This window comes from Aythya fuligula, chromosome 2 (assembly GCF_009819795.1).
Source record: "Aythya fuligula isolate bAytFul2 chromosome 2, bAytFul2.pri, whole genome shotgun sequence".
NCBI classification, from domain to species: Eukaryota; Metazoa; Chordata; class Aves; order Anseriformes; family Anatidae; genus Aythya; species Aythya fuligula.
In genome coordinates this window covers 65,191,776-65,204,068 of record NC_045560.1, presented here as the reverse complement: position 1 = coordinate 65,204,068, position 12,293 = coordinate 65,191,776, and positions in this window count along the sequence as shown.

Sequence of the window (12,293 nt, the reverse complement as noted above, 5' to 3'; positions counted from 1 at the left end):
GACTTCATGACAGCATCTCATATATTAGAGTGGAGCAAAATGATAAACATGGCTGGAGCAAGGAAATGTCTACTAGCAGGGAGATGTCTTGGGGTCTGTTCCAGCTCCTTGACCTGTTTCTGTATGAGACGGTCAGAAATAATCCAGGGACATCAGCCCCATCTATCTGAAGGACACTGCCAGGACACTGCTAACCCCTGTCCTTTGGCCCTGTCAGCACAGTGTCAGCCCAGTAACCACAGAAAAATAGGCTGGGAGCTTCCTTGGAAGGGAGAAAGTACAGCCAAATGCTCTCTGGTCAAAGCAGGATGGAAACCCATCCTCCTTGCTTCACGGGCAAGGACTCTCACTTGGGGTGGGGAATGGGGTAATGCACAAAACAGGTGTCCGACCGTGTGCCAAACCTTCTCTCTCTCTTTTCTTTTTTCTTTTTTCTTTTTTTTCTCTTTTTTTTTTTTTTTCCTTTTTTTTTTGATTAGTTTGTGTGGTGTGGTGACTCCAGCATATTTGTGCACTATATCTTACAAAACCTGTCCTCACAACTGCATCTTCCCCATGCATTAAGCAGAAAACTTCAACACCTTACTCATCTTCGTCAATCTTAGCCCCTAACTGATTTACTGCAGTGTTAATTGTTGTAATGTATTTCATGGTCAGGTTCCATATAGCTCTTCAAAGTAAAAGACCACGCAGAAAACGATTTCCAAAATGAGGAAAAAAATAGGTCTTTTTTTTAACTAGCACTGCTCATCACATCATCCTTCTTCTTCAGGGCAATCTTGGAAGAGCACAGTGGCAATTGGGAACCATAACTATTGCAATTTAAATCTGACTTCTCAGCCAAGAAGTTTCTGCTGGTGATATTAAAGACAAGTCTGCATGTTTCTCTGTCTCAAAAAAAGGTGGTGAAATTTTTTCAAGCTGATTGTCTTTTCTTTCTTGTGGTAGTTATATTATTATGCTATAAGATAGTTACATTACTCAGCAAATATGACTGCCTTGACAAGTAATACATATTGTAAATAGCTTTTCTGGATTTAATACATGAGCTCTTATTGCTAGTGTTCCTGAGAGAATGGATCAAGTGAATACTAGGAATTCACATTGAATAAGTTATGCAATTAGGGCAATCAGTATTGTCTAATCACAAATCAAATTTATTAAATACATCTCCTCTCCCCTTGTTGCTTGACCTGCATGTTATTACGCAGTTCTCTGGACACTACCCAGTTGAGCTTATCAGCACAATATATCATTTCAAATATTTTAATATAACTTTTATATATATTTTTTTAATTTGATGCATTCTGAACTCAGATCTGATCTGAGCAAACACCTCCACGCAGGCCTCTGAGAACAGCCCTCTTCCTCTCATGAGGGGCAAGTGAACCACAGTATAATGTCGATGATGCAGCATATTGTCTAACACAGCAGCCCACTAACCTCATTGCACTAATGATGCTGGTCATCAAATTGCTAATTCTAAAGAGGACAGAGGGTCATTATTTGATTCCGTGGTGTATCTTGCTCACAGCTGAATAGAAAAAGGTACTTCAAAATGCTTTAATAAATGCGTCTCATAATTCTTGTAAACACTGCTGCAGTATGATGCATCATTCCTTCCTTTGGGAACTAATTCATCCACTGGTTTTTAGGGGTTTGAGCTTTCCTTTGATTTGCTCTGGCACAAAGATGAAGGCATAAGGAATGGAATAAAGATGAGGAAGGGGAGCATGGGAGAGATGTGCTGGCATTACTGAGTAATATGTTCACAACCGTGTGTCCAGGTGCTTTGAGGACAGTGTCCTACACAAATGTATGGATTGGTCCAAAAATGCAGGAAAAATAAAAGATCCAAAAATATAAGGTTATACAGAATGCTAACTTTTTGAGTAAGCACATGCACTGCCTGGTCTTTTTGTTAAGTTCTGATCCTCAAGTCTCACTTTTTAATGCCAACAATTAACAATGGAGACAATATATTTTAATAAAATATAGTGCTACTGTTGTGATTGGGAAAAAAAGAAAAAAAAAAGATAAGCTTTAAGAAGCTTTTCTTCAGATCTGAAGCAGAATTTGCTGTGTGTAATGATAAATAAGAGTGGAGAATTTGTTCTGAATTTATGTTAGACCAGTTGAGTGAGTTGGTGCTGTTAAGATGAAAATAGTAATAAGTTTGTAATACTATAGGAGGGGTAGCCAAAGGCAAGGGGGGGAATGATGAATGAATAAATGAATGAATGAATGAATGTGTGAATGGATTATTATTTCTGAAATATGAAATTGTGTGTGAACATTCCTGGCAAGGGGAAGTACAGAGTGACAAACAATGAATATTCCCGCTTATGTCTAGGTGACTGACTATATTAAATGTCTCACCTGTGAGGGGATCATAAAAATGAAATTTCAAGCATCCAACTCTATCCAGTGTATAAAATGTTGTATTTTTCAGCTGTCTTGGCATAAACTCAGGCAAAAAGAGGACATATGCTCTTCCCAAAGAGCAGACACGCTCTCTGCAGTTAGATTAGAGCACAAGGATTGTCTCAGGTTTGAACACGTCTATCTCCGGTGTAATCCCACTGGATTCAAAATTCAACATTTCACTTCAAAATAACAGCAGACTTTATAAAGCCATGAACAGTTACTGTTATCAGTGTAAAATGCTTAATATTGCATTATGTGTACTGCTCACAATTTAGAAAGGGTTTTGAGCAGGAAGTAAAATATTCACAGAAGAACTGAAAATCAAATGCAAATTTCAGTCTAAAGGTCAAGATCAGATAACATTAAATATAACCTTTTATATGCCATAAATGCATTGAATATATTTCCATCTATTTTCATATAGATAAAGGGACTTGCATTCACTCACATTTTAAAATTAGATTTTTAAACATAACTGCATATGCAATGCTATGACTCTACTGTCTCTTTTCTGAAACTTTGTACAACAATCTAGAGATGTCAAAGAAATGGAATATTTCAGCATTTCATATTAGCTTCAGGAACATCAGAAAATTTATCTTTGTTGTTTTCTGACATCTTTTTACACTAAAGCTTGAGCTTTTATGTAATGATTTTTATTTTTTTTTTCTCTTCCCTAAACAAAGGATATAAACACTGCTAAACTGTTTCTCAACAAGCTCTACTTCCAAGCCTAAACCTTCACTGACATAATGTTCACAATCAGGATATTTGAGGGTGGGAACATGGAGGCAGGACCCTTTGCAGGTGACATAAAAATGATCCCATAGCCCAAAAACACCCTTAAAAATTGTTGTTGAATTGGATGGTTTCTTTCTGAGAAGCTCCACTTATGACATTATGTGGCATATGTTTTCTAAAAAGTAAGGAAAGATTTGAAAGAAGCTGCTAGGAAAACTGTGAACAGTCAGATGCAAAATATTGCACATTTATTAATCAGAAACAATCAGAAGGTGTGAAGCAAGGAAAGTAAAGAAGCTAATGCACAATAATAAGTTTAAAATGACTCAAAAATTTTTGCTTTAGTCCCTGTTTAAAAAGTAAAAAGAAAAAAAAAGGAACCTGCTAATGGTATTCCTATTAAAACATGGGGGAAATAGCTGGGTTTTTGCACTGTGTCATTTATTGCATATAGCACAGCCAAACAAGCAGAAATTGAAACAATTTCTTATTAATTGATCTTGCTGTGGAAAGAGAAAGTCTTTCTCGTATGGTACAGTTGGGCTTAGTTTTCATACACTCTGTACATAACAATTCTAAAATTTTATTTAACTACATTTGTATTTTCTGTGTAAATGCAATCTAAATAATAAATTAATGTAATAAAACTTGTCATAGAGGTAACTAACAAGTAACAGAAGATTTTTTCCACCTTTCACAAGATGACATTTAACACCACAGTGTAATAAAATCAATAGAGTAAACTTCGTATTTTTGATATAAGATTATTTTACTCTAGAGATGTGAAAAAGAAATCAACATTAGAGTTTCATTATTTTCTGTAAAAAGAAAGTATGCAAAAGAAAGTGTAAAACGAATATAAAATTGCAAAAAGAAACAAACATTTTTAATGAAAACATTCTCTTTATATAGATTTTCAAAAACAATTAATTAAAAACATTTATGACCACTAAAACAATTTTTCTTAATTTTGTACTTCGTAGCCTGAGAGATAAACTTAGGTCACGTCATTAAAAAATAGTTGGGCTTCAGACTTGGACAAATTGTATATATCATGGCATTTGTTGGGCCACTTAGCAGTTGCCACACCAACAGTGCTCTGTGCATCAGTGTGTGATGATGCCAGGCATGTATGGGAGCTGGGGGAGTACTAGGTAAAGAAATGAGTCAAAATATTAGTCAATTTTCCTTTTCTTTTTTTTCTTGAACTGAACATTTACACACATAAAGCATACATAAAATTAAAATCTTTTAACTGTATACTGTTCTGTTGCTTGTGAAACAGGTCCCCAGATCCTGCCTGAGTGTTTGGATTACTTCATTGCCTACAGCATAGCTGTGATCTCCTCTCCCACTTTATTACCACTTAAACTATGCCATGCCTGAGTGCATGAGCACCTTGGGATTTCCTATCCTGGGCACCAACAAGACCTGCTCCTGCTTGAGTGTGGTAGCACCTTGGATGTGTGAGGCCTGAACACTCCCATACACAGGTCATTCAGAGGAAGAAACTGAGTATTTCCCTGCCTATATGCAGTGATGGTACAAATGGGGCACATAACTTTGGAGCATGTCCAATGCACAGTGAGGCAGGACCTTCCTCCAAGACATTGCTCACCATCTCCTGTTAAGATATTGGGGGTGGGATGGAAATGAAGAAGCATCCCCTTTTGGAATAGCCTGTAATTCTGCCCAGCCTGAGAGACATACATTTAATTCCTTCTCCTCCATAAGTAAATTCAAACCCACATTTCAAGAGAATGAGCTGGCCTGACAGCACAAGAAGAGGCATCAATCTATGTTCAAATGAAGTAAAAGAAATGAAGTAAAAGGACTCCATGCCTCCTTTTGTAACAAGTTGGTTGTTTTTTGTTTGTTTGTTTGTTTTGTTTGTTTGTTTGTTTGTTTGTTTGTTTTTAATACAAAAAGCAGTTACTAGGTAAAACAGAGAGGTAGTCTTAGGTCAAAAGTTTTGCTTTCGGTGGAGTAAATCTTGTTTTGTCATTTGGCTTCTTTGGTTTTGAGGTTTATTTTGGTGGGATGGCACAGGCTAGGCAGAAAGAGCTGAACACGTGCCAGGAGTCACCTCTCCAAGGCAGACCCCTCATAATGAGAAGTAGGGGGGATCAATTTCTTGAATCCCAAGAAATTCAGCTGGGTCCCCTCCTGCATGAGTACTATACACAGTTGAGGACTCAGCCAGAGCAGAGGGTTCAGAGATATGTACCCAGAGTGGTTGAACAGGTCCCCCTTAATGCCAGAACAGGTGTTCAGGGAGAGGAACAGGATGTTTATGCATGTTTTTGCTCCTCAGGCTGCCTGTTTAGGATCCCATTGTGAGGTCTGACACTGCCAAAAGATACTAGTCACAGCTTTTGGGTTTCTTGATTCCACCAGCACCTTGGTATGGTATTTACCTTGCTCAGAAAGGTGAGTTTTAGCCGTACTCTTCTCACCACTGGGGAGGCCAAATGGCACATCTAGTAGCTCATGCAGACTACCCTATTTTGTATCTAATCTTCCCTAATAAACTAGAAGTACTGAAGGGACTGACTTGGCTCTGTGAATTCGCATAGGCAGCAGTCACCTCATCTTAAACATTTAGCATTGCAGTACTTACACCATTTCATTGTTCTAGTTGTTATTGTGAGAATTTATGAATTTAAAGAAATACAGATGTAGAAACAAAGTGCTCCATGGGCATGCATGGTCAGGATCAGAGCAACCTCCACATGGCAACTAGTAACTGCATCAAAGCTCTCCCATAGTGAGACCTGGACAGATTGGAGAGCTGGGCGATCACCAACCACATGAAGTTTAACAAGAGCAAGTGCCGAGTCCTGCACCTGAGACGGGGCAACCCTGGCTATATGTAACAGACTGGGTGATGAGATGCTGGAGAGCAGCCCTGCAGAGAGGGGATCTGGGGGTTGTGGTTGACAGCAAGTTGAATATGAGCCAGCAGTGTGGCCTGACAGCCAGGAAGGCCAACCGTATCCTGGGGTGCATCAAGCACGGCATTGCTAGTTGGTCAAGGGAGGTGATTGTCCCACTCTACTCTGAGCTGGTGCAGCCTCACCTCGAGTACTGTGTGCAGGTCTGGGCACCACAGTACAAGAAGGACATTAAACTGTTGGGGAGTGTCCAGAGGATGGCTACAAAGACGGTGAAGGGCCTAGAGAGGAAGATGCACGAAGAGCGGCTGAGGTCACTTGGCCTGTTCAACCTGGAAAAGAGGAGGCTGAGGGGGGACCTCATCGCGGTCTACAACTTCCTCATGAGGGGGAGTGGAGGGTCAGGTGCCAATCTATTCTTTTTAGTGACCAGCGATAGGGCCCGTGGGAATGGCGTCCAGCTGAGGCAGGAGACGTTCAGGCTGGTTATGAGAAAGAGGTTCTTCACTGAGAGAGTTGTTGCACACTGGAGCAGGCTCCCCAGGGACATAGTCATAGCACCAAGCCTGTCAGACTTTAAGAAGTGTTAGGACTGTGCACTTAGTCATATGTCATCTCTGTGGTGCCAGGAGTTTATCCTTATTATCCTCGATTATCCTTATGGGTCCATTCCAACTTGGGGTATTCTGTGATTCTATGAACTGGCAGGCAAGCAGAGGAAAGCATGAACAGAAGATATTAACAGCATTAGTATCTTCAGTTTGAGCCTAGATTTGTTCACTTGTCATGACCTATTAGGGTTACCTGACCTGCAGGTATGTGAAGATCACAGCATCGCTCCTGTTTAAATATCAATCCTGTTCAAATATCTTAGATTGTAGAATCTATAGAAGTTAATTGAAAGTTGCTGAAAGAAACAAACTGTATTTCACTTGAAAAGACATCGTAGGATTTTGCCAGATGGACTTTCTCATACTCTGATGATTCCTTCCCTTCCTGATAAGGTCAGGATACAGGACTAGATTATAATGTTGGCAGTAATCTTCAACAGTCAGTGGCTGAAGTCCCATGAGCTGAGATGCTTCTAAAGCTGATATCTGGAGGAACAAGACTCAGTGTTCTGGTGAAGTTTCTCAGTTCTCATTTCAGTGGTGATATGAAGAAGTGCTCTGGAGAATTTATTCCTTCAGTAGGCTGACAGAACAGCTAAAGCTGGGGCAGATCATGTGACACTAAGACAGATGGAAAAAATACAGGAACCTCTCTCACTTGCTGAGTCCATGTGAGCAAAATAAAACATTTACCAGGAAAATATAAAAAAGAATCACCTTGCCTGATAAAATATTCAGTATACTTTCAGTGGGACTTTTAAAACATTAATTGAAGAGGTCTTTCTAGGTAAGAAAGAAAGATGGAATTATCTGGCACTGCCTCCCAGGAGGTGTACATTTTCTCTCTCTCTTTTTTTTTTTTTTTTTTTCCTTCAGGCCTTCAGCACATTTTGGACTTGTCTGTCCATGCCATAACTGCTAGTTTCTTTAATTCTACTACAGATAAGATAAAAAAATTCAGTTTCTAAAATAACTGCCCCCTATCTTGAGCTATGCTATTCACTAGATAAATCAATATATCTGGTTCACAGCATATCAGTTTCCTTTCCATTACCTGGCTGCTATAGATTGTACATATCTATAGGTTTTTCTACAGATATTCTGCCACAAAAGGAGCTTTTAAAATATTTTTTAATGGTAACCTTCATTCTCATTTGTATAAGACACAGACAAAGCAGTTCATACTGTGACTACCCTTGAGCAAGGGAAGAGATATGGCCTTGACCAGCCAACCTTGAGTGCTTGCCCCAGTTCTCCTTCACCGTCTTTCACCCAGGGCCCTCAAGTCTTGGGCCCAGTAAAATACTTTCAGTGTTACTATTGCAAGAGTGGACCTACAGCTCTTTACAAAACTCATGTAGGTGAAATGGGTCCTGCTTGGACCATCTGCACAGGAGACAGCATCAGCTGTTCTCCCTGGAGAGTGGAGGATAACTAATAACCCCAAACAAAGCAGGAACTCTGTTCTTTCTCTTCCATATATCCTTTCAGGTATGGGACAACATGTGGTCCGTCTTCGCATATAAAATTTCAGACTGTAGACAGCCTGATTCTCTTTGTCATTTCTCATAATGTTATTAGCCACCTTCTCTTTTTACTATGCTGTTTATTAGAGCTCTTATTTTGCCAGAAATATGTAAGCATCTCTGTGTATTTCTCATTGCTATGCAGAGTCATCCTTGAACTGAATCACCTCAAACAACTAAAAGGGAACAGAGAGGGATCAACAAAGAGGAATATATACAATTGAAACTGAAGGGGGCATTTGTCCGAGTGAATAACACAAGAACAGACCAAGTTGGGTTTTACAAAGAGCACTGAAGATAACAGACCTCTTAAACACATAGCATGTGGCTGATGGATGAACAGAAGTTATCCAGGCCTTACTTATAGTCTCTTTTCCAGTGTTCAGAGATTAAGCAATACCTGTATGATGATCCTGAACTGCTAACCCCGAATTAAAAAATTTCCAGCCAGTTCACAGTTGCCTTGTATTATAACTAAAAGCTACTAACAACTCCAATAATAGCTTTGTATCTTTGTATTCTGGTCTTGTGAATTAAGGCTTGACATACTGATGAATCAGGTTTACTCTGATATGCTAAAAATAAGAAAAGAAGAGCAAGAAAGACTTAGCAACATGGGGCTGCATGGGTGATATGTTGCACCTACTGTGCAACAGCAGCCATGAGTAAGAGAAGAAAGAAAATATGGAGAGAAGCAGCCCAGCAGCCCCCAAGGTCACTGCAGAAGGGCAGGAGGTGCTCTAGACACGCAGCAGAAATTTCCCTGCAGCCTGTGGAGAGGCCCCTGGTGGAGCAGGCTGTCCCCCTGAAGCCCATGGGTCCCATATGGAGCAGATCTCCACGCTGCAGCCCATGGAGGAGCCCCCGGTGGATGTGGCCTGGAGGAGGCTGCGGCCCACGGAATGCTCCCACAGGAGCAAGCCCCGGGCCGGAGCTGCCGCTTGTGGAGAGGAGCCATGCTGGATCAGTTTTCTCCTGACGGATGGACCCCATGGTACGGAGCCATGTGGGAGCAGTTCTTGAAGAGCTGCTGCCTGTGGGTAGCCCATGCAGGGTCAGTTCAGGAAGGATGGCATCCCGTGGGAGGGACCCCACAGGGAGCAGGAGCAGAGGAGACAAAGCATCAGAGACTGACCACAACCCCCATTTTCCGTTCCCCATTCCCCTGCACTGCTTGGGGGAGAACATGGAAGAGCAAGGGTGGAAGGGGAAGGTGTTTTTAGTTTCCTTTTTAGTTCTTCACTGCTTTAGTCTGCTAGTGATATACAATAAATTATATTAATCTTCCAATGCTGAGTCTGCTTTGCCCATGACAATAATTTTTGAGTGATCTCCCTGTCCTTATCTCAACCACCACACAGGACTGTCAAGTTTGCTTTGGGATAAAGGAGTCTCTAGAAGAAATGAGTAAACCTGCAGAAATCTGGCTCAAGGGATTGCATATTCCACAGAAAGTTTACTCCTTTGAGACCTAAGAATAGTTCTAGGTAATGTCAAGCAAAATAACCAAATATCGAGTGAAATAATACATCCGTCTACTAATTATACAATAAAGTATCACTAGATAGATGTTCAACAAATGGTTGCACAGACAGGCAATTACCCAAATATCATTATAAGACAATGACAGTTACTCAGTACATTCAAAGTGCAAATGATTGCTCAGTGCTGTGCAGCAATATAGTACACAGGTGTTGTGGTAAGTCTCACACAGCCACAGTGGCATGTGGGAGTGAATTGGAACAGTAAAAGTGTGAGAACTAGTAGGTTGAGATAATAACAGTTTAAAAGGTAAAGCAAAAGTTGTGCATGCAAGCAAAGCAAAACAAGGAATACATTCACTGCTTCCCATTGGTGGGCAGGTATTCAGCCTGTTCCAGGACAGCAGGAATCATCACACATTTTCTTGGGAAGACAAATGCTCCAAACATCCCCCCAGGTACTTGGCAGAACCTCATATGGTACAGGACATACTTCTGGCCAATTTGGTTCAGTTGTCCTGGCTGCATCCCCTCCCAGTTCCTGGTGCACCCCCAGCCTCCTTGTTGGCATGGCATGGGAAGATGAAACTCCTTGACTCTGTGTAAGCAACAACTAAAACATTGGTGTGTTATCAGCATTATTCTTATCCTAAATCCAGAACACAGCATCATACCAGCTACTAGGAAGATAATTAACATAATCACAGCCAAAACAGGGACAATGGGGCATAAAATAACTCTACAAATGACCAAAGCTTTATGACAGTGATTTATTCTTCACCCTACATTCTGTATTATATTATTCTTACCAGTGAAGTGTTTGTATGGATATGCTGCTTCCAGACCAGCGCAATCACAGTCTTGTGGCTTTCCACATGCTATGACTGACAGTGGTCAGGAACTGCAAATGAGCTGTCCTGGTGGCTCATTTATTCTTTCCTGTTTGGTCATGTAGGCCCTATTTCTGCTGCCTCATTTACCTTTAAACAGGATTGGCCATGTGACCTATCTCACAGACATCTATGAGGCAAATTGAGGAGCCGGTGTACCACAGACACAATAAAGGGAACAGACTCTAGTTTAGCAAAGTATTGTATTTAAAACTGAAAGCTACAACATTTCTAGGAGAGATCTGGAATTACATTAAGGATGGCAGTGCAAGCTATACAAAGAAAAGGGATGGACCATTCACATCTATTTCTATCCAAAATTGCTGATTTTTTTCATTGAACACAATTCCTTGTCACTTTTAACAAACAGCACTGAATACATCTTATCCTAGATCAGAGTTATTAAGCTTAATTACCTAGTAAAATACCGGGAAGCAGAAATGTAAAATAAAACTAGCATATTTTACTTGTAGCAGCTTCATTGTTCAAAGGTATTAAGGACTGAAAATTGCAGAAGTGTTCATGTGTGCATGCTAAATGGTCACATAGTTTTCTGTGTGTTCAAGTGTGCACGCTAAATGGTCACATACAATTTTCTTTAAGGAATGTGCAAAATGTGTTTCTTTAAGGAACTTTGTAAAAAAGTTTTCTTTAAGGAATGTCTGTATAAGACTTTAAGAAAGATGTTCTTAAGGGTGCTTTTGATGCCTTGCAGCCATAAGCCAAGACAATACGGGAATTCTATTTGCCTTCTCTGGACACTCAGGAGACCAGTGACAGAGTAATTACTCCTGCTTTCACAAAACAATGCAACTCCACCATTCTTCATGGAAAGGCCAATCCCAAACTCTGAATGGTAGTAGGAGTTTGATTACATTAATGTGCACCTTGAATTGCTCAGCAACAGAAAATTAAATTGAGGCAGAAATAACCTCCCTTTGATGATGTGTCTATTCATACAAATCATGATGTGTCTATTCATACAAATCATTCAAATCGTCTGCATTCAATTCACATTGGAGGTTAACTAGTACACATATCAATTGGAGGTTAACTAATACATGCCTTAAGGGTCTGAAATTTTTCTCCCACCCCCTTTCTGTATTTTGAAAAAAAATAAAATGATTTGATGACCACGGAGGTCCTAGGAAGTATAAAATAGGAACAGGATCGAGTTCCCAGATGGCTCCTCTGGTTTGGAAAAAACGCTAGAAACATTGTACAAAATAGTGCTATTGACATTAAAAAATCGTTAAAAAAAAAGTCATTAAAAAAAAAAAAAAGTGTATCAGGCCTCAGACAAAATAATGATACAACTGAAACTAAAGCAAGCACATACTCATTTATGGTGTTGTGAGTTTTATTTATATTATCCTTCTGAGCTTTCAGGATGTCCCTGTACTGCATTTTTTCCACCCTCTCAGAGGTTAGAGATCTTCAAAGAATTTTAAATGAATGTAAAATGAATTCTCAAGTAAGTAAAAAGATAAACTCTTGTGAGGTCTGTGGTAAGGTATAAAGAAGTACCACCACTGGAACTTGGTTAGTCACTTCTCAGGTCCCATTTCTAAGACTGCAGGAAGTATGGACAAGGTTTATATCAAATTGTATATACTGGAGATTCCTGGATTCATCACTCTGTGGAAAGATGTATATACTCTTTTCCCTGATCCATGACTTTATTTTTACCTGTTGCAAGAAAGTAGTTGTGATTTAATAAATG